The sequence below is a fragment of the Pelophylax lessonae genome (assembly GCF_965119305.1).
Source record: "Pelophylax lessonae genome assembly, chromosome: 11".
Lineage (NCBI taxonomy): Eukaryota > Metazoa > Chordata > Amphibia > Anura > Ranidae > Pelophylax > Pelophylax lessonae.
The window spans coordinates 16,758,291-16,782,846 of record NC_138778.1 but is presented as its reverse complement, the minus strand read 5'-3'; the positions used below and the strand labels follow the sequence as shown (position 1 = coordinate 16,782,846).

General features: G+C 41.8%; 1 protein-coding gene across 2 annotated transcripts in view; it reads left to right on the top strand.

Moving 5' to 3' along the window:
- Window positions 1–509: 509 nt before the first annotated feature.
- GPRC5C (G protein-coupled receptor class C group 5 member C) overlaps window positions 510–24,556 on the top strand; it is a 38,521-nt gene continuing 14,474 nt past the window's right edge. For both annotated transcript variants that reach the window (XM_082271819.1, XM_082271818.1), the window contains exon 1: window positions 510–651. The gene's annotated coding sequence lies outside the window, so the exon portion shown is untranslated. The remainder of the gene's footprint in view (window positions 652–24,556) is intronic.

The window sequence follows — 24,556 nt, the reverse complement described above, 5'->3', positions numbered from 1 at the left end:
AAATTCGCAAAGTGACGAATCGCAAAAAGTGGCCCAGACGTAAGACAGCAAAATCCTCCGGTGGTAAAGTGGTTAAATGCATTGAGTTGCTACCATGTGATTGGCTGATTAGCAATTTGTGTTACCAAGCAATTAAATAGGTGTGCCTAATAAAATGGCCGATGAGAGTACATGGTGAGCTGTTTTTTTGTAATAAGAACCTCCTTCACAGGTGTACGGATTCTTCTACTATAAATAAAAAAATGACAACAAAAAAAGAAAAGGAAAAAGTTTACAACACGCTTTCGCAAAACGATTCGTTGTTCAGTTGGGGTTTCCAGCTGCTGCAACAATGTTATCACCATGGGACAAGGTGTACCTTTGCTGTAGAAGACATAAACCAGCCATGGGGGAAAGGAGTGGCTTTGTCTACCTGCAGGTTCTAAGGGGTGTTTTAATGATGTCACTGTGATGTCAACAAGCCAAAGCTTGTGCAAGCTGAGGAGGAGGAGGAGGAGGAGTGGAGAAGTGAGAGGGAGAAGCACTCAGTGCCTACAGCTCAGATTAGACAGAAGCTGCAGAGCTAACACTGGAGGACGCCTGGTCTCTGGGATAAAAACTCCTTACTCTGCTTGGATCTCAGTCCCCTGGAAGGAATTCTGCAAAAATTAGGTAAGAATGTTACACCTTGGCCATGCAGGACATTGCACACGCTGTGAACTCTGTACAAGATATACATTGTAACTTTCTGTAGTTGGGAAGGAGTTAACCCAGCCTTGGCCCCAGAGGGTTATTATGCGCATAGCGCAGCTTATAAGGCACAAGGCCGTATAGTGTTCCTATGTATGTTTTAATTGCGGTGTGGGTTCTGCTTGAAACGTATCCTCAGCTCCCTACAGACTCTTTCGTAAGCCAGGGTCGTCCGTAACCAAGGCTCTGTAGAATTTTCCACTGAGCTGGAATATCTACTCTGTTTTCTTTTTTTTTTGGTTCAGGTGAAGGGGGGAAAGGAATAAAATAAATAAAAAGGTTTGTGACTTTGGGGCAGTAATCATTACAGCCAATCAGATCTTATCGTTGAATGATATAGTGCGGACAGCAAGGGTCACCATACGTGGGTCAATGTTGGAAGCATGGGGGGCGGTAGAATGTTTGGTTTTGCTCACAGAGATTTGTTGACCATCAATACCCTTCCAATAATCCTGTGGTTGGCAAGGGTCACCATACATGGGTCAATGTTGGAAGCATGGGGGGGAGGTAGAATGTTCGGTTTTGCTCACAGAGATTTGTTGACCATCAATACCCTTCCAATAATCCTGTGGTTGGCAAGGGTCACCATACATGGGTCAATGTTGGAAGCATGGGGGGGAGGTAGAATGTTCGGTTTTGCTCACAGAGATTTGTTGACCATCAATACCCTTCCAATAATCCTGTGGTTGGCAAGGGTCACCATACATGGGTCAATGTTAAAAGCATGGGGGGGAGGTAGAATGTTCGGGTTTGCTCACAGAGATTTGTTGTCCATCAATACCCTTCCAACAATGCGGTGGTTGGCAAGGGTCACCATACATGGGTCAATGTTGGAAGCATGGGAGGAAGTAAAATGTTTGGTTTTGCTCACTGAAATTTGTTGACTGTCAATATCCCCCCCCCCCCCCACTAATTCTGTGGTTGGCAAGAGTCACCATACATGGGCCAATGTTGAAAGCATTGGCGGAGGTAGAACTTTTGATTTTGCACACAGAAATTTGTTGACTGTCAATACCCCCCCAACAATCCTGTGGTTGGCAAGGGTCACCATACTTGGGTCAATGTTGGAATCATTGGAGGAATAAAAATGTTTGGTTTTGCTCACATAGATTTGCTGACCATCAGTACCCCCTTAATAATCCTGTGGTTGGCAAGAGTCACCATACATGGGTCAATGTTAGAAGCATGGGAGGAAGAAAAATGTTTGGTTTTGCCTACAGAGATTTGTTGACCATCAATACCCCAAACAATAATCCTGTGGTTGGCAAGGGTCACCATACATGGGCCAATGTTGGAAGCATTGGCAGAGGTCGAATTTTTGATTTTTCTCACAGAAATTTGTTGACCGTCAATACCCCCCCAACAATCCTGTGGTTGGCAAGGGTCACCATACGTGGGCCAATGTTGGAAGCATGGGAGGAAGTAAAATGTTTGGTTTTTCTCACAGAGATTTGCTGACCGTCTATACCCCCCTAACAATCCTGTAGTTGGCAAGGGCCACCATACATGGGTCAATGTTGGGAGCATGGGAGGGGGTAGAATTTTTAGTTTTGCTCACAGAGATTTGTTGACTGTCAATAACCCCCCCCCCCCCACCAATAATCCTGTGGTTGGCAAGGGTCACCATACATTGGTCAATGTTGGAAGCATGGGAGGAAGTAAAATGTTTGGTTTGGCTCACAGAGATTTTTCAACTTTTTGAACAAATCTCCCTACAACCTCTTTGACCCTTCCGTGTTCTTGGGTTACTGGCACGTCCGTTCGGCAACAGCAGGACCTGAATGTGTAAAAGAGGAACAGATGTCTGGCCAACCATTAAGGTGACATCTGGTGGGTTACAGCCGATTGCTGTTTTGTTACGGAACATTTGCTCTGTTGTAATAAATAGACCGATAAGTGTGGAGGCGTTCAGTGTATTGTGTAGTTCAAGAAAAAGCTCAGATCTAAGATGGATATGAAATGGGTATTAGATTTTTATTATACTGAAGAAGTATTTTTCAAAACCCACAAGGAATTATCCCCGGTTTCCTAGAGGGATTAAAGTGAGGAGAGATGGCAGTGCCCACCTGTGCCATAGGGGTATTATAGATATGGGAGTGCCTACCTGTCCTATAGGGGTAATACAGAGAGGAGAGACAGTAGTGCCCACCTGTACCATAGGGGTATTATAAAGATGGGAAGGCCTACCTGTGCTATAGGGGTAATACAGAGAGGAGAGATAGCAGTGCCCACCTATGCCATAGGGGTATTATAGAGAGGAGAGATGGCAGTGCCCACATGGGATATAGGGGTATTAAAGAGAAAAGAGAGGGCAGTGCCTACCTGTGCCATAGGGGTATTATAGAGAGGAGAGATGGCAGCGCCTACCTATATGGTAGGGGTATTATGGGGGGAGAGATGGTTGTGCCTACCTGTGACATAGGAGTACTACAGAAAGGAGAGATGGCAGTGCCCATCTGTGACATAGAAGTATTATACAGGGGAGAGATGGCACTGCCTACCTGTGCCATAGGGGTATTATAGAGAGGAGAGGTGGCAGTGCCTACCTGTGATATAGGGGTATTATAGAGAGGAGGGATGGCAGCACCTACTTATACCGTGGGGTATTATGGGGAGGAGAGAAATTTGTGCCTACCTGTGACATAGGAGTATTATAGAGAGGAGAGATGGCAGTGCCCACCTGTCACATAGAAGTATTATACAGGCGAGAGATGGCAGTGTCTAACTGTGACATAAGGGTATTATAGAGAGGAGAGATGGCAGTGCCCACCTGTGTCATATGGGTATTATAGAAAGGAGAGGTGGCAGTGCCAACCTGTGACATAGGGGTATTATAAAGAGGAGAGATGGCAGTGCCCACATGTGTCATATTGGTATTATAGAGAGGAGAGGTGGCAGTGCCAACCTGTGACATAGGGGTATTATAGAGAGGAGAGATGGCAGTGCCCACCTGTGCCATAGGGGTATTATAGAGAGGAGAGATGGCAGTGCCCACCTGTGCCAAAGGAGGAATATAGAGAGGAGAGATGGCAGTGCTCACCTGTGTCATAGGGGTATTATAGAGAGGAGAGGTGGCAGTGCCTACCTGTGACATAGGGGTATTATAGAGAGGAGAGTTGGCAGTACCCACCTGTGACATATAGATATTATGGAGAGGAGAGATGGCAGTCACCATTGCTGACATAGGCACAGGTTTTGGGTATATAACATGCTGGCACACAATTCATGTTGTAGGATTTGTGACAATTTAAAGGCGAAGGACTCCCTTTTCTCCTGTTCAGAGATACGTGTCATTGATTTTTATCACTTGCTGACCAAATATGACATGAAAAGAAAGTAGAAGTGATCCTCTTTTATTGGCTAACGGAATTCATTGGAGGATGTTGGTTTCATTGGACATGGAATAATAAAATGACCCATAAAGCCTGAAACAATTGTATCATAAAATGTCTTTTCCTTTTTGTACTGATTTCCAGTGAAAGTGAAGGGAAGAACTTTTCTTTTAGTTTTTTAGTGCAGAGAAATGTCAGACCTCTGTTATTTATTTGTATGTATTTGTTTATTTGTTTGTTTACTTTTGTTGTCTGTTGTCCCTCTGGGGAGACTTCTTGTCACTTAAATGAATTACCATCAGCTGACCATAAACTATTATTGTTATTATTATTATTATTATTATTATTATTATATAGGATGTATATTATTATTATTATACAAGATTTATAATATTATTATTATGCAGAATTTAAATAGGGCCAACAGTTTGCGCATCACTTTACAATATAAAGGGAGACAATAAAATTACAATACAATATAATACAAGAGTGTTAAGCCCTGTTGAATGCCGGAAGACATTGGCCAGTTTAAAAAGAAAACGGACGAAACTCGGCCCGTGTGTATGCTAGGCGGTCCAATGCTTTTGGACGTGCATGCTGGAAAACCAGCAGCAGATGGGCTCCCGATCAGAGCAAAGTGTTCTGGAGGGGGGTGTTGTCCCCCTGTCAGAACACAATTGCTCAGCGGGGGTTGATCGCTGCACTAACGTCTGATCGTTAGTACAGCGGCTCTGACCTGAGCTGACAGGCTTTAGGCGGGCCCAACTTAGAAGAGTTTACAATCTAATAAGGTGGGGCAAGTGATAGAAAAAGTAATACCTGTAGGGGGTGAGCTCACTGAAGAGCTAAAAGTTCAGTTGTTAGTTGGATTTGAATTACCATCAGCTGAGTATATACTGTTATTGTTATTTTTATACAGGATTGATATTATCAAAGGGTTGATCAAAGGGTTAGGTGTGACCCTAGGGGGTGTTTTCTAACTGTATGGGGGAGGCACTTGGGAAATGAACACAGAGACTTGTGATCCTATATAGAAGGATCAAAGGAGCTCTGTGTTAATTTTGGAGAGAACAACGGTCTGCTGTGTTTACAACAGCAGACCGTCGTTCTTGCTCAGAAGGGAGCGATCGCAGGTGCCAGGCGGCAATCGCGGCCTCCGGTCCAGTGGATTGGCTTCCCTGCTTTCTAATGGGGGCAGGCACACTCCTCCAACGCCACGCGCACGCCCCCAGGAGCGCTCTCGCGAACCGACGTACCCATCAGTTTGCACAGCCGAGCCAACCTGCCGCAGTATATCTGCGGTAGGCGGTCGGCAAGTGGTTAATAGAGACAAGTACACACTATTAGAGCCGGTTCACCCTGAGGCGACACGACTTCGGGGGGCGACCTGTGAAGTCGCGTGCACCGCGACTTCGGCGTGACTTGCAGGGACTTCACATAATGGAAGTCTATGCAAGTCGCTCCGAGGTCGCCCCAAAGTAGTACAGGACCCTTTTTCTAAGTCGGAGCGACTTGTGTCGCTCCTATTAGAACGGGTCCTGTACTACTCAATGGACCGCGACCGACCGCGCCAGTGTGAATGGGCTCTTAAGATGATATGCTCTGTTTATATTTTATGTCTGAGGTGTACAACCACTTTAAGCAACAGAAACGCTTAACTGCTCAGCAGATGACAGGTGAGATTAAACTTTGTTGTCTGCCAGGTTGGTGTCACGGTTGACATTAACGGGGAAAAATAAAGACCGCTGTATTGCAATACAGGAAGCAGCATCTGCATGTTTAATGAGCAAACACTCCGCCCCCCCCCCCCCCCCCATACCTATAAAATTACAAACTATCATTCTGAAAACATAACATGCATTGATACAATTGTTTCACATTTAATCCAATGACATTAAAAAGACTTTACATTGGTTAAGCTCATTTGTTATTCAACGCATCTGGAAAGCATTCACAGCACTTCACTTTTCCCACATTTTGCTATGTTACAGCCTTATTCCAAAATAGATGAAATTCATTATTCTCCTCAAAATTCTACAAACAATCCCCCATAATGACAACGCAAGAGAAGTTTGTTTGAAATCTTTGCAAATTTATAAAAAAAAAAAGAAAAACTAAAACATTTCCATGTACATAAATATCACAGCCTTTGCCATGACACTCAAAACTGAGCTCAGGTGCATTCTGTTTCCACTTATCATCCTTGAGATGTTTCTACAACTTGATTGGAGTCCATCTGTGGTAAATTCAGTTGATTGGACATGATTTGGAAAGGCACACACCTGTCTATATAAGGTCCCACAGTTCTCAGTGCATGTCAGAGCACAAACCCCAAACCATTAAGTCCCAGGAATTATCTGTAGACCTCAGAGACAGGATTATATGGAGGCACAGATCTGGGGAAGGGTACAGAAAAATGTCTGCAGCATTGAAGGTCCCAATGAGCCCAGTGGCCTCCATCAGCTGTAAATGGAAGAAGTTTGGAACTACCAGGACTCTTCCTAGAGTGGGTCACCCAGCAAAAGTGAGCAATCAGGGGAGAAGGACCTTAGTCAGAGAGGTGACCAAGAACCTGATGGTCACTCTGACAGAGCTCCAGCGTTTCTCTGTGGAGAGAGGAGAACCTTCCAGAAGAACAACCATCTCTGCAGCACTCCACCAATCAGGCATGTATGGTAGAGTGGCCAGATGGAAGCCACTTCTCAATCAAAGGCACATGACAACACGCCTGGAGTTTGCCAAAAGGCACCTGAAGGACTCTTAGACCATTAGAAACAAAATTCTCTGATCTGATGAAACAAAGATTGAACTCTTTGGCCTGAAGGAGGAAACCAGGCGCCGTTCATCACCTGGCCAATACCATCACTACAGTGAAGCATGGTGGTGGCAGCATCATTCTGTGGGGATGTTTTTCAGCGGCAGGAACTGGGAGACTAGTCAGGATCGAGGGAAGGATGAATGGAACAATGTACAGAGACATCCTTGATCAAAACCTGCTCCAGAGCACTCTGGACCTCAGATTGGGGTGAAGGTTCATCTTCCAACAGGTCAAAAAAACTAAAGACACCACCAAGATAACAAAGAAGTGACTATGGGACAACTCTGTGAATGTCCTTGAGTGGCCCAGACAGAGCCCAGACTTGAACCCGATTGAACATCTCTGGAGAGATCTAAAAATGGCTGTGCACCGACGCTCCCCATCCAAACTGATGGAGCTTGAGAGGCCCTGCAAAAAAGAATGGGAGGAACTGCCCAAAAATAGGTGAGCCAAGCTTGTAGCATCATACTCGGAAAGACTTGAGGCTGTAATTGGTGCCAAAGGAGCTTCACCAAAGTATTGAGCAAAGGCTGTGATACTTATCTACATGGGATTTTTTTCCTTTTTTATTTTTAATAAATTGGCAAAGATTTCAAACAAACTTCTTCCACGTTGTTATTATGGGGGAATGTTTGTTTAATTTTGAGGAAAATAATGAATTCATTCCATTTTGGAATAAGGCTGTAACATAAAATGTGAAAGTGTGAAAAAGTGAAGTGATGTGAATACTTCCTGGATGCACTGTACAATTTGCGTCACCAGCCTGGCGCAAACAATGTCTATAGACTCGCCAGCAGAGCTGACAATCAGGTATGGACACTTTTAAAGTTGTTTTTATTTGCAGACCACAAACAGCTGACAATGACAGTGTTTACTGAAGATGGGCCAAGCCTGGAAGTGTCAGATAAATACCTCCCTGCAATTCAGCCGTGAGCCCCAGGGCGAGGCTTGTGTATGAATGTGTCCCAATAAAGGTGACTCCGTCTATGTGTGACTTTGTGTCCCGGAGACAATAGATGGATAGCAACAACATGACCTGGCAAGCAGCACTTTCAGCCATAAAGTCAGATTTTCGGAATTCCTCTGTGATAGTTACCTCCCTTAACACCTTAAAAACTGGAGAAATGGGAAGCTGCATCTTTAAAAAAAGAAAAAAAAATTATATTTTATATACATAAAATAAAATATATGAAATAATGTAAATATGTATATATATATTTACATTATTTGATATATTTTATGTGTGTATATATATATATATATATATATATATATATATATATATATATATATATATATATATGAGAGAGATAGATAGATAGATATAAATATAATATAAAATCGAATTATATACTAGCCATTACTATAATTTAGAAAATAACATAATAAATAAAAATATCCCATAGTTTGTAGACGCTATAACTTTTGCAAACCAATCATGATACGCTTCTTGGGATTTTTTTTTTTTTTTTTTACCAAAAACATGTAGCAGAATACATATTGGCCTAACTTTATGAAGAAATTTTTATTTATTTATTTATTTTTTAATTTTGTTGGATGTGTTTTATAGCAGAAAGTAACAAATATTGTTTTTTTTCCAAAATTGTCAGTCTTTTTTTTCTAGCACAAAAAATAAAAACCGCAGAGGTGATCAAATACCACCAAAAGAAAGCTCTATTTTTGGGAGGAAAAGAATAATATAAATTTAATTTTTTTTGGGGGGGGGGGGAATCTTGCATGAATGCACAAATGTCAGTTAAAGTAGCACAATGTCGCATTGCAAAAAATGGCCTGGCTATGAAGGTTAAAGGTTAAACCTCTTTGTAGCTGAAGTGGTTAAAATCTGAATATTTATATATATATATATATATATATATACACAGTATATATTCTTTTTACATCCCAAGAAAAATAAATAAATAAATATATATAGATAGATAGATAGATAGATAGATTATACACAGTATATATTCTTTTTACATCTCAATAAAAATAAAAAAATCTATAGATAGTTAGATATATTATACACGGTATATATTCTTTTTACATCCCCAAAAATGATATATATATATATATATATATATATATATATATATATATATTTAGATAGATAGACAGAAATATATATATATATATATATATATATATATATATATATATATATATATATATATATATATATATATATATATATATATATATATATATATATATATAATTTTATATTATATTGTTTTATTTTATTTGGATACAGTGTTGCACAATTGCAGTAATTGCAGTAATGCAGTGCTGTATTGCAAAAAGTGACCTGGTCATGAAGGGGGGTAAATCTTCCAGAGGCCAAATGATTAATAAACACTTGTGGGGATGGTGGGGGGGGGGGGGGGGGAGTCAGATCTTCATCACAATTCAGATTGTATAAGATCCCCTTCCTCTCGTCACATCCTGACAGTTCATGTCCCGCATACACAGGATTACAGGCAATGTCGTTGGCGCTCTTCTGTGAAGCAGCTACATAAATTAGCACAGCTGTGCCGCTACCTGGACATCTGCAAACCACCCACCCCCAGCAAACAGATGGCTCTAACAGGGGTGTCCCAACAGTCTGTCATTCATTAGATGGATCATACATGGACTGCAATGCATCCCTATGGGCAGCCCGGTGTGCAGTGCCACTGCCGAGACAAGGTCATCCAGTGCCCAGGGCAAGGATGCCAAACTGTGCCCCCCCCCCTTCCCTTAGGGTTAGGGTCAGAGTGCTCCCATCCTTGCAATAAACCATTGCGCCCAGGGCAGCCGCTCCCTCCTGCCCACCCCTTGTCCTGGCCCTGCCGGTGTGAACAGATGTGTGCCTGTTCAGGTTCATCAGACGGAACGCAATGATTTTGTGTCCAGGTCGGCTTTGGCGGACAGACGTCTGTCCATCACAATTTTTGCATTTTTTTGCACACGTTTAAAAATCATTTTGAGCCTGAAAATTTGTTAAAACCCCCCAAATATTATATATTTCTAAAAGCAGAGACCCTGGAGAATAAAATGGAGGTTATTCCAATTTTTTTTGCCACCCGCAGGGCCAGTGCTACCACTAGGCAAACTAGGCGGCCGCCTAGGGCGCAGTCATGGCCAGTGAGACATTCCTCTCCTGTCACCTCCTCATCCCCGGTGGATGTCACCATTAGAGAGGGGGGCACAGGGGGTTTAGGGTTAAAGAGGGGCAGTGTGTACAGGAAGGGGGTGTAGCAGAGTGTAGTGTTAAAAGGGGGGCATTATGTACAGGAAAGGGGGCAATGTGTACAGTTATTTTTATTTTTTTTTGGGGGGGGGGTGTGCAAGTAGCTGGTCTTGCCTAGGGTGCAAAATAGTCTAGCACCGTCCCTGGCCACCCAATATTGTCACGACAGTTTATCAAGCCCAGAATTTCAGAAAAAAAAAACTTTTGGGGCACAACAATGCAATATATTACCCATTTATTTGTTAAGTTATAAAAGATTGGATTGTCCCAAGTAAATAGATACCCAACATCACGTCTTAAATCTGGCCGGAGACTTTGGTACCCCAAATTTTCCATAGGCGACACTTTAAAAGCCCCTACAGGACATCACTTTAGAGTTAGGGCCGGTTCACACCACATGCAGTCCTGTGCGTTTTTTTTTTTCCTGCATCAAAAGCGCATGGATAGTAGGTTATTTGTTTTTCAATGGCATAGTTCCAGTTCCAGAAAAAAAGTAGAACATGCTGAATTTTTCCTGCACTGGACTTTACTGGAAGGCTGTAAAACGTATATAAAAAGCACCGTAACGCTTCCCAAATGCGCCAAAAACGCACTGGAATAAATATGTCCTCATTTAAGGTTAATAAAAAAAGAGGGAAAAAATGCACTGTACTGCATCAAAAAAAGCATTGGAACACATCTAAATCGCACTGGAACGCATCAAAAATGCGCATGCGGAAAAGCATCCGGAATGCATCTTGTTGAAGCCACACGCCTGAATCTCAAAAAATCTCTGGAGCTTTTTGTGTAGCTCGAAACGGGCAGATTGGTGCATTTTTTTAAGCATTTTTCTTTTTTTAAAGAAATGCATGGAAACTTGCAATCTGAGCATTTTTGAGCTTTTTAGTGCATTTTGTTTCACGTTTGTGAGTCTTTAATCAAAATAATAAATAAATAAAAAATAAAAATAAATAATAAATAAAAAACCCTTAACCCTTATATTAACCCCTAACCCTAATATTAACCCCTAACACTAATATTAATATCTAACCCTCACCCCTAACCTTAACCCTTAACTCAGCTAAATAGATAAACATTAAGTAAATATATAATAATAATAAATAAATAAAATAATACATAATAAAAAATAAATAAAAATCCCCTAACCCCAACCCTTAACCCTAATCTTAAATCTTAACTCTACTATTAATCCCTAAATTTAATACAAATCCCTAACCCTAATATGAACCCCTAACTCTAATATTGATATCTAACCCTCACCCCTAACCTTAACTCTTAACTAAATAGATAAATATTAAGTAAATATATATTAATAAAAAAAAATAATAAAAATAAATAAATAATAAATAAAAAGCCCTAACCCCAACCCTTAACCCTAATATTAACCCCTAATCCTAAACCCCAATCTTAACCCCTAATCTTAAATCTTAACCCTAATATTAATCCCTAACCATAATATTAATCCCTAACCATAATATTAACCCCTAACCCTAATATTAAACCCTAACCCTAATATTAACCCCTAACACTAATATTAATATCTAACCATCACCCCTAACCTTAACCTCTAACTCAACTAAATAGATACATATTAAGTAAATATATATTAATAAAAAAATAAAATAATAAATAATAAAAATAAATAAATAATAAATAAAAAGCCCTAACCCCAACCCTTAACCCTAATAATAACCCATAATCCTAAACCCCGATCTTAACCCCTAATCCTAAATCTTAACCCTAAAATTAACCCCTAACCCTAATATTAACCCCTAATATTAACCCCTAACACTAATATTAATATCTAACCATCACCCCTAACCTTAACCTCTAACTCAACTAAATAGATACATATTAAGTAAATATATAATAATAATAATAAATAAATAAATGAAATAAAAAATAATAAAAATAAATAAATAAATAAAAAAACCCTAATCCCAACCCTTAACCCTAATATTAACCCCTAATCCTAAACCCTAATCTTAACCCCTAATCTTAAATCGTAACCCTAATATTAACCCCTAACCCTAATATTAATCCCTAAACCTAATATTAACCCCTAACACTAATATTAATATCTAACCCTCACCCCTAACCTTAACCTCTAATTCAACTAAATAGATAAATATTAAGTAAATATATAATAATAATAAATAATAAAAATAAATAATAAATAAAAAACCCTAACCCCAACCCTTAACCCCCTAATCCTAAACCCTAATCTTAACCCCTAATCTTAAATCTTAACCCTGATATTAACCCCTAACCCTAATATTAACCCCTAACACTAATATTACTATCTAACCCTCACCCCTAACCTTAACCCTTAACTCAGCTAAATATATAAACATTAAGTAAATATATAATAATAATAAATAAATAAATAAATAAATACATAATAAAAAATAAATAAAAATGCCCTTACCCCAACCCTTAACCCTAATATTAAACCCTAATCTTAAATCTCAACCCTACTATTAATCCCTAAATGTAATATTAATCCCTAACCCTAATATGAACCCCTAACTCTAATATTGATATCTAACCCTCACCCCTAACCTTAACTCCTAACTTAACTAAATGGATAAATATTAAGTAAATATATATTAATAAAAAAAATAAAATAATAAATAATACAAATAAATAAATAATAAATAAAGCCTTAACCCCAACTCTTAAACCTAATATTAACCCCTAATCCTAAACCCCAATCTTAACCCCTAATCTTAAATCTTAACCCTAAAATTAACCCCTAACCCTAATATTAACCCCTAACACTAATATTAATATCTAACCATCACCCCTAACCTTAACCTCTAACTCAACTAAATAGATACATATTAAGTAAATATATAATAATAATAATAATAAATAAATTAAATAAAAAATAATAAAAAATAAATAAATAAAAAACCCTAATCCCAACCCTTAACCCTAATATTAACCCCTAATCCTAAACCCTAATCTTAACCCCTAATCTTAAATCGTAACCCTAATATTAACCCCTAACCCTAATATTAATCCCTAAACCTAATATTAACCCCTAACACTAATATTAATATCTAACCCTCACCCCTAACCTTAACCTCTAATTCAACTAAATAGATAAATATTAAGTAAATATATAATAATAATAATAAATAATAAATAAAAAACCCTAACCCCATCCCTTAACCCCCTAATCCTAAACCCTAATCTTAACCCCTAATCTTAACCCTGATATTAACCCCTAACCCTAATATTAACCCCTAACACTAATATTAATATCTAACCCTCACCCTTAACCTTAACCCCTAACTCAACTAAATAGATACATATTGAGTAAATAAATAATGATAAATTAAAATAACCCTTAACCCCTTACAAAAAAAAAAGTAAAAGAAAAATGAATAAATAAACAATAATAAATAAAAGTAGAGGAAAAAGCTGGAAAAAAAAAAGCAACAAACGATGAAACAGACGTTTTTTTTCTCTTTTGACTAATTAAAAAAATGTCAAAGCTCAAAAAAGCTTTAAAACTTCTGTACACAAACACTCAAAAATGCCAGAAAAAAACTCTCAAAAACACAACGCTCAGGTATGAATGCAGCCTTAAAGGGCACCTGTCCTGAATTTCTCCTGTGCCCAGCAACCATTGCTTGGTTCGGAGGCACTCGAGGAAATGTTTAGTAACATTGCACCGGGTCATTAAACGGTTTGTATGTTCCCAGGGGGTTGCGGATTATGAAGGACGGGCTACGGACAATGGAGCTTAGAGGAGACAATTGTATGCAGATCCCGAGGTGTGCGCTGACAACGAGGAGGACCGCTGCCTGCCGCTTCCTCTGTATTTAATCCCCCTCTGTCAGCACATCCAACCTGTTTGCCTTTCCCATCTCAAACCTGCAATTATGCCCTTAACTGCTCCGCGCCCGACGTGGGATATTAAAGGGACGCTCTGCTCTGATATGGTCATTTACTCTGACTTAGTTTTCCATTATTATCCTGCTATTAGTCTTGTGCGGCTTTGGATTCCATTTTTAATTTAATCGCAGCACTGAAGTTTGGATCTTCACTACCCAGACGTAAGGCCCCTTTCACACTTGTGTGACTTGTCCTGCGACTTGGGACTGCAAAGTCACGTGACAAGCCGTACCCCATTTTTTCCAACAAGTATCGCTTCAAGTCACGGCAAAGTCTTGCGACTTTCAGGTCGTAGAAGTGTGAAAGGGGCAGTGATGTTCCTTGCCTATGTTCCAGTTTAGTCTGGTCACATGACTTCTGCCCCAGGTCTCCGGTCTCAGGGTAGCTCCTTTTTCTTGCAGCGTCTTTTATGCAGAACTAGAGTTGTGTCTGCCCACGCTGTGTGCATCAATAGAAACACACAACCCCATTGATTATAATGGCAAGGCACTCTCCTGTTCCTCCTTCTGTCTCCAACCTTCTGCGAACTAACAGACTGACTACAGACTGCACTGTCCACTATTAAAGTGATATTACCCCCTCAGTTTCTATTAAGCACCTTCAGCAGCTGATTTAATCACTTACTGAGTATGCAGCTTTATTTTATCTTTTAAGCCTTGCCTATGTTCCAGTTTAAGCTGGTCACATGACCTCTGCCCAAGGGCTATGGTTTCAGGGTGGCTCCTTTCTCTTGCAGCATCCTATGGGGGTCACCCTTGTATGCAGGGACTAGAGTTGTGTCTACCTACACTGTGTGCATCCATAGATACACACAGCCCCATAGACTAGGATGGCAAGGCAAGGTACCCCCCCCCCCCCCGTCCTCCTTCCTCTTCCTCTTCCTCTTCCTCCTACCTGCTAAATTTTGCAAACTAACAGACTGGCTACAGACTGCACTGTCCACTATTAAAGTTATATTATCCCCTCAGTTTCTGTTAAGAACTTTCAGCAGCTGATTTAATCACTTACTGAGTATGCCGCTTTATTTTATCTTTTAAGCCTTGCCTATGTTCCTGTTTAGTCTGGTCACATGACCTCTGCCCCAGGGCTATGGTTTTAGGGTGCCTCCTTTCCCTTGCAGCATCCTATGGAGTCACCCTTGTATGCAAGGACTAGAGTTGTGTCTACCTACACTGTGTGCATCCATAGACACACACAGCTCTATAAACTAGAATGGCAAGACACTCCCCTCCCCCTCCCCCTCCCTCTCCCTCCTAGCTGCTAATTTCTGCAAACTAACAGACTGCAATGTCCACTGTTAAAGTGATATTACACCCTCAGCATTTGTAATCACATTCAGTTGCTGATTTAATCACTTACTGAGTATGCAGCTTTTTTATCTTTGATACTTGCCTAATTTTCTAGTTTAAACTGGTGCCATGACCTCTGCCCCAGGTTTCCTGTTTCAGGGTGGCTCCTTCCTCTTGCAGCATTCTGTGGGGTCACTCTTCTATGCAGGGACTAATGTTGTGTTTCCCTACACTGTGTGCATCTATAGAAACACACATGGAGGCATCACCCCGGTACCGGCGTCCATAGCCGACGGTCGGCTGTCTTGTAATGACAACCTATGCAGCTGAGAAGCCGCTCGGCTGTCATGACAATAAGCGGGAGGGGATATCCCCCCCCCCCTCCCGCTGCCTTCTGCAGCTCGCCCGGGTCTCCTGTTCTCCCGGGACCCGGGCAAACAGCCTGCACGGCCGCGGAAAACTAGATCAAAGCCGCATTCGGCTCTGATCGGGTCTCCATGTAAAAACCCAGAAGTGATGTCATGTACTTCCGGGTACTCGGTGCCAAATTAAAAAACATGACAGCATTCAAAACAGCCAAACTTGGCGTTTTGAATGCTTTTAAGTGCAGAGGAGGGGTTTGGGTTCTTTTAGACCCCCCCCCCCCCCCAGACCCCTCCACAAGAGTACCTGTAAAAATAAAATTTATAAATAAATTAAAAAAAATTTTTTTTTAAATGTCTAAAAATATCGGCCAACATCGGCCGATACCGATATGCGTTGACCAAAATATCGGTATCGGCAATAAAAAAAACGATATCGGTCGATCCCTAGTATGAAGCTCTAGCATGCATAAACCAGGTGTGACAGGTTCTCTTTAAAGCCTAACTCCAAGTTTTTTTTTTTACTTTAAATAGTTAGGTCGGGCCAAGCTGGCCAAAACAAATTATTTTAAGTAACACAAAACCCGGAGCTGGGCTTTAATGCCCTTTTTCCATGGAAGGTGTGCGGATTTGGATTGGCATTCTGTAGCAGTGCATTGTGGCTTAGGAGAGAAAAGCAGAGGGTTGTATGTACCATGTGGGTGCGGTATAGGTGATTAAAATGGAACACCTGAGATAAAAGCTGCCTGCTAGGTAACAGATGGTGGTAAACATTAGACGACGAATGCCAGATCTAGAGACATGTACCTGGCAACCCGCCTCGTCACCCTGCAGTCCTTTCCCTCGTGATATTTGTGGTATAAATAAAGATTTTATAGTTATGGTGCTTCTGAACACCATCCTGATGATGTTGGTGGTACAGGTGTGAGGAGATATTTCATTGCTCAAAAGAACAAAGAGCAGGAACCCTATAACCTTATGACTATTCTGAGAATACAACTGGCAACATGCAGAGTTCAGGGCAGTTCAGGTTTTCTGAGATTCCACAAAATCCAGATCAACCAGTTACGCTAAAGCACTTTTCAAGCTTCGATGTCACGATGGCACTTTTTTTTTTTTTTTCTGCACCATGGCTCGGCACTTAAAGGGCTGAATTATAACAGAGATACTGATATTTGTCCCTCATATTATCTGGCCATGTCCTCTACTTAATGCAGTAAAACTTCATAAATCCAACTTTCCCCTCTTTCCTACTTAGCTGTGCATGTTTCCTCCTTAGTTGTCCATCTTTCCTTCTCAGTTGTCAAATATCCTCCTCAGTTGCCCCTCTTTCCTCCTCAGCTGCCTACCTTTACTCCTCAGCTGTTCCTCTTTGCTCCTCAGTTGTCCCTCTTTCCTCCTCGTTTATCATCTTTCCCTCTCAGTTGGTTGTCCCTCTTTCTTTCACAGGTCTCCTCTTTCCTCCTCAGCTGTCCATCTTTCCTCTTCAGTTTTCTTTCTTTCCTCCTCAGTTATCCATCTTTCCTTCTCAGCTGTCCCTCTTTCCTTCTCAGTTGTCCCTCTTTACTCCTCATTTATCCACCTTTCCTCCTCAGTTGTTTATCTTTCCTACTCAGGTGTCCCTTTTTTCTTCTTAGTTGTCCCTCTTTCCTTCTCAGTTGTCCATCTTTCTTTCTTAGCTGTCCCTCTTGCCCTCTCAGATGTCCATCACTCATTTGTCCACTTTTCTTGCTTAGTTGCCCCTTTTTTTGTCCTCAGTTGTCCCTCTTTTCTACTCAGTTGTCCACCTTTCTCCTAAGTTGCTCAATTTCCTTCCTCAACTTCCTTCCTCAATAGCCCCTCTTTCTTCCTCAGTTGCCCTCCTTCCTTCTCAGTTGTCTCACTTTCCTTCTCAGTTGTCCTTCTTTACTCCTCATTTATCCACATTTCCTCCTCAGTTGTTTGCCTTTCCTCCTCAGGTGTCCCTTTTTTCTCCTTAGTTGTCCCTCTTTCCTTCTCAGTTGTCCATCTTTCTTTCTCAGATGTCCCTCTTACCTTCTCAGATGTCCATCTTTCTTTCTCAGCTGCCCCTCTTACCTTCTCAGATGTCCATCTTTCCTCCTCATTTGTCCACTTTTCTTCCTCAGTTGTCCCTCTTCTCTCTTCAGTTGTCCCTCTTCTCTCTTCAGTTGTCCCTCTTCTCTCTTCAGTTGTCCCTCTTCTCTCTTCAGTTGTCCCTCTTCTCTCTTCAGTTGTCACTCTTCTCTCTTCAGTTGCCCCTCTTTCTTCCTCAGTTGCCCCTCTTTCTTCCTCAGTTGCCCCTCTTTCTTCCTCAGTTGCCCCTCTTTCTTCCTCAGTTGCCCCTCTTTCTTCCTCAGTTGCCCCTCTTTCTTCCTCAGTTGTCCACCTTTCCTCCTCAGTTGTCCACCTTTCCTCCTCAGTTGTCCACCTTTCCTTCTCAGTTGTTTGTCTTTCCTCCTCAGGTGTCCCTTTTTTCTCCTTAGTTGTCCCTTTTTTCTCCTTAGTTGTCCATCTTTCTTTCTCAGTTGTCCCTCTTACCTTCTCAGATGTCCATCTTTCCTCCTCATTTGTCCACTTTTCTTCCTCAGTTGCCCCTTTTTCTTCCTCAGTTGTCCCTCTTCTCTCTTCAGTTGTCCACCTTTCCTCTTAAGTTGCCCCTCTTTCTTCCTCGGTTGCCCCTCTTTCTTCCTCGGTTGCCCCTCTTTCTTCCTCGGTTGCCCCTCTTTCTTTCCCGGTTGCCCCTCTTTCTTCTTCGGTTGCCCCTCTTTCTTCTTCGGTTGCCCCTCTTTCTTCCTCTTTCTTCCTCGGTTGCCCCTCTTTCTTCCTCGGTTGCCCCTCTTTCTTCCTCTTTCTTCCTCGGTTGCCCCTCTTTCTTCCTCTTTCTTCCTCTTTCTTCCTCGGTTGCCCCTCTTTCTTCCTCTTTCTTCCTCGGTTGTCCCTCTTCTCTCTTCAGTTGTTCATCTTTCCTCCTCAGTTCTCCACCTTTCCTCCTAAGTTGCTCATATTTCTTTCCCAGTTGCCCCTCTTTCTTCTTTAGTTGCCCTCTTTTCTCCTCAGTTGTCCACCTTTCCTTCTTAGTTATCCCTCTTTCCTCCTCAGCTGTCCACCTTTCCTCCTCAGCTGTCCACCTTTCCTCCTCAGTTGTCCCTCCTCCTGTCTCAATTTTCCCTCTCACCTTCTCATTTGTCCACCTTTCCTTTTCTGTTGCCTTTTTTTATTCCTCAGTGATCCCTCTGTTCTCCTCGGTTGTCCATCTTCCCTTCTTCTCTTTACTCCTCAGTTTTCCTCTGCATTTGTAATCCTTTCCTCCTCGATCCTCCCTCTTTGTGATCTCTGGTAAATTGTTATGCTACACTAAACCTTTCACCCAACCCTTAAATTATTTATTTTCTTCTGAAACCCCAATTTAAATGAAAGAGGTGAAAAAAAACAAACAAAAAAAAAACCGCTTGAGGGTTTAACCAATAATTTTTTTTTTTTCCTTTTAATTTTTCCTGGTCCTTGTAACTTGGGTCATGATGGGGATTTGTCCTTTATGTGGATACTGGTGGTTATGGAGTATGTCTGTGTAAGGAAAGGCTTGACAATAGACTAGAGGACTCCTGGATGGACTTCTGTGCACAGGCTAATACATGTTCCCTTTGGTGCCCGCAGGAAATGGGCACGGATAATGCATATGCCCATGCTCATACTCATGCGCGCACACATGTGACAGTTGTTGGTTCGAAACGGGCTATTTAACCTCAGTTTTAAAGCCAGTTTTGAGCCAGTCTTTAGGGGCCCCCGAGTCAGAGATGTAAAAGAGGCCTTCCTAATCATATCAGGCTCTGCTACCAAGTTCGTAATAGTCTGTCCCCCTATGAAGGGTTCTCATTGCCAGGATTTTGGCTGTAGTTTAAATTACATAAAGTGCGCACAGAAAAGTCCTATTCATGATGGTGGGCAGAACTGGAAAGCGTTGTCAGGAGATGGTTGAGATGGAAGAGAGCAGCAGCTGATCTGAGCCTTCCATATCCGCCAACCCTTTAGCTCTCCATAGGCCTTTGCTCAGCGTCCTCCCCAGTGTTCTGTGTTGTTTATCCACATCGGATATTTATGGCAGCCACTATAGGAAGCTGGACATCCTTTACTTTCTCCTGCTATAAACTTGCATTTCCCAGGCTCTGCTCAGTTCATTCGGCAACCTTTTCAGACGTTTCCTTTAGTATGAAATATACCGGAACGCACTCAGCAATTCTCTACAACAAATTTCCATGTCATTGTCTATATGACGTGCTTCCCAAAGGTGTTCTATTAGGTTGAGGTCAGGACTCTGTGAAGGCCAGTCAAGTTCCTCCACCCTAAACTCGCTCATCCATGTCTTTATGAACCTTGCTTTGTGCACTGGTCTAAATCATTTGGTGGAGGGGGGATTATGGTTTGGAGTTGCTTTTCAGGGGTTTGGCTTGTCCCCTTAGTTCCAGTGAAGGAAACTCTTAAGGCGTCAGATTACCAAGACATTTTGGGCAATTTCATGCTCCCAACTTTGTGGGAACAGTTTGGGGATGGCTCCTTCCTGATCCAACATGACTGTGCAAGGCTAAAATGGGAAATAATCACTTTTCATGCTTTGCAAACGCACCACATTGTAACGCCGTAGTTATGTTTACAGTGCGTTTAAGGTGCGGTTTCAATAGAAGTGAATGGAGGCAGTTGCAAAGCCTCAACGCTTGCTGCACTCTTCAATGTGTTTTTTGCCTCATCTCAACCCAAAGCAACGCTAATGCCTCAGTATGAAAACCTCCATCCGCTCCCGTTTGCAACAATTTTGTGTGGCATTGATACAATACCGACCCAACTGCCTATTTTCAACGCCAGAGCCCTAATGCCCCGTACACACGTTCCGATAATGGTATGATAAAACTCGCTTTCGACCTGATCGCACGATAATCTGATCGTTGGTATACAGCTTTCGACAGCCGATCACGACAGTTCATCCAACAAAATCCGAAGGGACAAACAGGAAAACTTCTGTCGTACGATAGCCCCACGAAGGACAATCGTTTCATCAGTAAACTATGCGTCCGCTAAAAATCGATCGTCAAAGACCGCGCATGATCAGAAACACTAAAATAGCATGGAAAAAGCCTGGCTGCCATTGTTTTTGTATTGCACCATCTGATACGTAGCTAAGCAACCAGGAAGCTTTTCCCGAACCATACGTAAAAAATCATACGGTTTGTACGCATTGTTGAATTCGATGTTAGTATCATGCAACAAAATGCGAAAGATAAGTCGTCCGATTATCGGAACGTGTGCACGGGGCATTAGGCTTAGTTCACAAAGGGGGAAAGAAAGGAGCTTGACCAGCATTTTTAGAACCCTCCGACTGCCCACCTTCTAATTTTATATAGCGGCGCATTAGGTGAGTTCACATGACGCTTTGCAGTGCGGCAATTTTAATGCGGAATGTTGAGTTTGACAGGCGACACCACCTGTTACAAAACGAGTAATTGGTCCTGGAATCCAAGTGGAAAATTCACCTCCACAGGTAGTGAAGTCAGTGATTTGCAGCATTTTAATGCCAGGAAGGCAAATCTTATGTGTAGAAGGGCGTCCAAAGCCACTCCAGATTGGAATTGGAGATAGATCAAAGAATAGGAGCGCCACACTAGAAGAGTCCAAACATACATTACACAAGGTAAAAAAAATATTCCACTAGGACAAAGGAGAGGGAAAAAACTAACACGAGCGAATGCACAACATGGGAGTGCAGGTCCGCTTTCATGTCGGGCAGGAAGCTCTCAGGTACAGAAGGGCTTTCAAAGCCACTTGAGTAGGAATTGGAGAAAGATCAAAGAGTCCAAAAAGTATTGTTTCCAGTATAATCGTTATGACAAGACCTGGGGGTGTAGCCATTTTTTTTTTTTTTTTTGGGGTGCTCAAAAGCACCCCCATCATTAGGGTTGGTGCTGTGTTGGAAAGAGCCAGAAGGTGGACTCAGAAAGATTTAAAACTTGCATCATGGGAATTGACATGCACACTCATTAGCTGCTCGTTGCCTAAACCAACATGTCTAAATTACTCTACTGGAATTAAAAAAATTTAACTCCAAAATTCTGGTGAGATGCTCCTAATCCTTCTTCTTTCACAGGACGCAATGAGCCGCAGTGCATGAAAACATGCGTCATGGGGCCCTACTGTGAAGGGCCCTCACTTTAAAAGGGGCCTCAAAAAAAAAAAAAAGGCTACACTCCTTTTCAGTTGGTGCAACACAACACTGTATATCTGTTGGATGCCATTCAGAATGAAGGTTGATTCACCGCAACATGTACTGCAGTGTTAATGTACGCAAATTATGTGCATCGAAAAACACACATTAACGAGCACACAGGTTTAAATAAAGTGATAGTAGGAATAGTAAATATAATGAGTATAATTGTTATTATTGTCCAACACTCTGCTACTTTGTAACATAAAAGTGAGACCACGCCTCATCAGCCCCACCCTCCTCATCTCCATAACCCCTCCTCATCTCCATAACCCCTCCTCCTCTCCATAACCATTCTCCTAATCTCCATAAACCCGCCTCCTTATCTCCATAACCCCTCCTCCTCATCTCCATAACCCCTCCTCCTCTCCATAACCATTCTCCTAATCTCCATAAACCCGCCTCCTTATCTCCATAACCCCTCCTCCTTATTTCCATAACCTTTCCTCATCGCCATATCTCATCCTCCTCATCTCAGTAATCCTAAAACAAGAGATATATTGACCTCACTCCAACATGAAAGGCAAACAGTGGACTTTATTGAATAAAGTAATATCCAAATGTGACAAACCATCATGGACACGACAGACGAACAAAGGAAGCAGTTGATGTGTTTCATGAATTAGATTAACTTACTCATAACTTTAGTTATGATTAAGAAAATCGAATTTGTGAAACGCGTCAACTACCTCCTTTGTTCGTCTGTCGTGTCCATGATGGTTTGTCACATTTGGATATTACTTTATTCAATAAAGTCCTCTGTTTGCCTTTCATGTCGGAGTGAGGTCAATATATCTCTTGTGCTTGGACCACGGACTGGATGTGCACCCGACCTTTGAGGATTCAATTACTCACTTCTAAGAGGCTACCTTTCCATTGTTGTCTACATCTCCGTAATCATGTCTCATCTCCTTAATCCCTGCTTCTCAACCTCCATAACTGCCTCATTGACTTAACCCCTCATCCTCATCTCCATAAGCCCTCCTCCTCTCCATAACCCCTCCTCCTTATCTCCATAACCCTACCTCATCTCCATATCTGATTCATCTCCATGACCCCTCCTCTTCATCTCCATAACACGACCCCAGCTCCTTAGCCCCTTCTCCTCCTCATCTCCATAACCCCACCTCATTTCTATAACCCCTCCTCATCTCCATAACCCCAGCTCCTTAGCACCTCCTCCTCATCTCAATAACCCTTCCTCCTCATCTCCATAACCCCACCTCATTTCCATAACCTCTTCTTTTCATCTCCATAACCATTACTTCCCATCTCCATAACCCCTCCTCTTCATCTCCATAATCCCTCCTCTTCATCGCCATTAACCCAAGCTCCTTAGCACCTCCTCCTCATCTCAATAACCCCTCCTCCTCATCTCTATAACCCCGCCTAATTTCCATAACCATTACTTCTCATCTCCATAACCCCTCCTCTTCATCTCCATAACCCCACCTCATCTCCATAACCCAGCTGCCTCATCTCCATACCCCCCCCCTTGTCAACATACCCTTGCCTCATCTCTATAAACCCTGCTCCTCATTGCCATAACTCCTGCTTCTCATCTCCATATCCCACCTCATCTCTATAACTGATTCATCTCCATAACCCCACCCCAGCTCCTTAACTCCTCCTCCCCATCTTAAAAACCCACCTCTTCATCTCTATAACCCCCCCCCCAGGTCCTTAGTCCCTCCTCCTTATCTTCAGAACCCCCATTCTAATTTCCATAACACCACACCTAGCCCCTAAGCCCCTCCTCCTCATGTCCATACACCCCTTTGTCTACATAACCTCACCTGATTTCCATAACCCCTCCTCCTTATATCCCCTTACTCTCCTCATCTCTATAGCCTCTCCTCCTCATCTTCATAACCCCTCCTCCTCTGCATAACTCCGCCTCATTACCATATCCTTTCCTTGCACACAGTCAGAGAGCGTAGGAAGACTTTTCACAAAATCAATCGGTATCTTTTTTTTTTTTCTTATCAATCAGATATAACAAAACGCTTTCAGCTGGGTATTTAACAAACCATGAGGAAGCAAATAAAAGCAGTTCCTTGTTGGGGTTTACATACCCTTTAAGTGACACGCCGCAGGCAGCTACCTTTATTAAAATGACGTCTCTAAGACCTGGCATGCATTCATCTTCTGTCTGGAGTAAAGCCCAGGGATTTAACCTTGTGTGATCCCGGGTTCATACTGTTTCAGAGCTTTTATTTATCTTTTTAACTCCTATAGAAGCTCCAACCAATTTGCTAAAAAAAGATGATCATCATGGTGTGACTGCGCCCTCAGAGGGCCATTGGGTAAGAAGGCCATTGTGCAGCATGAGAACAGAGACAAAGCAAAGAACTCTTGTGTTTGTGTGTAAACTTTGATTCCCACTGGCAGAAACTAGTTTGTATTTACCAAACTCCAGCAAGGCGCAGTCATGTGTTACCAGCACTGCCCGGGTCTGAGCTGAAGACGGCTTTAACGCTTTGCTGCCTAGGGTTGCCACTTTTTCTTCAAGCCAAACTCGAACACTTTAGCGGCCTGCAGCAAATTTGTAATTATCTCTCTGACTCGGTAGTATGGCTATTTAATGTTCTGCTTCAAATCAAAGGTCATCCATTGGCATAAATGGCCTAAAGCAGAG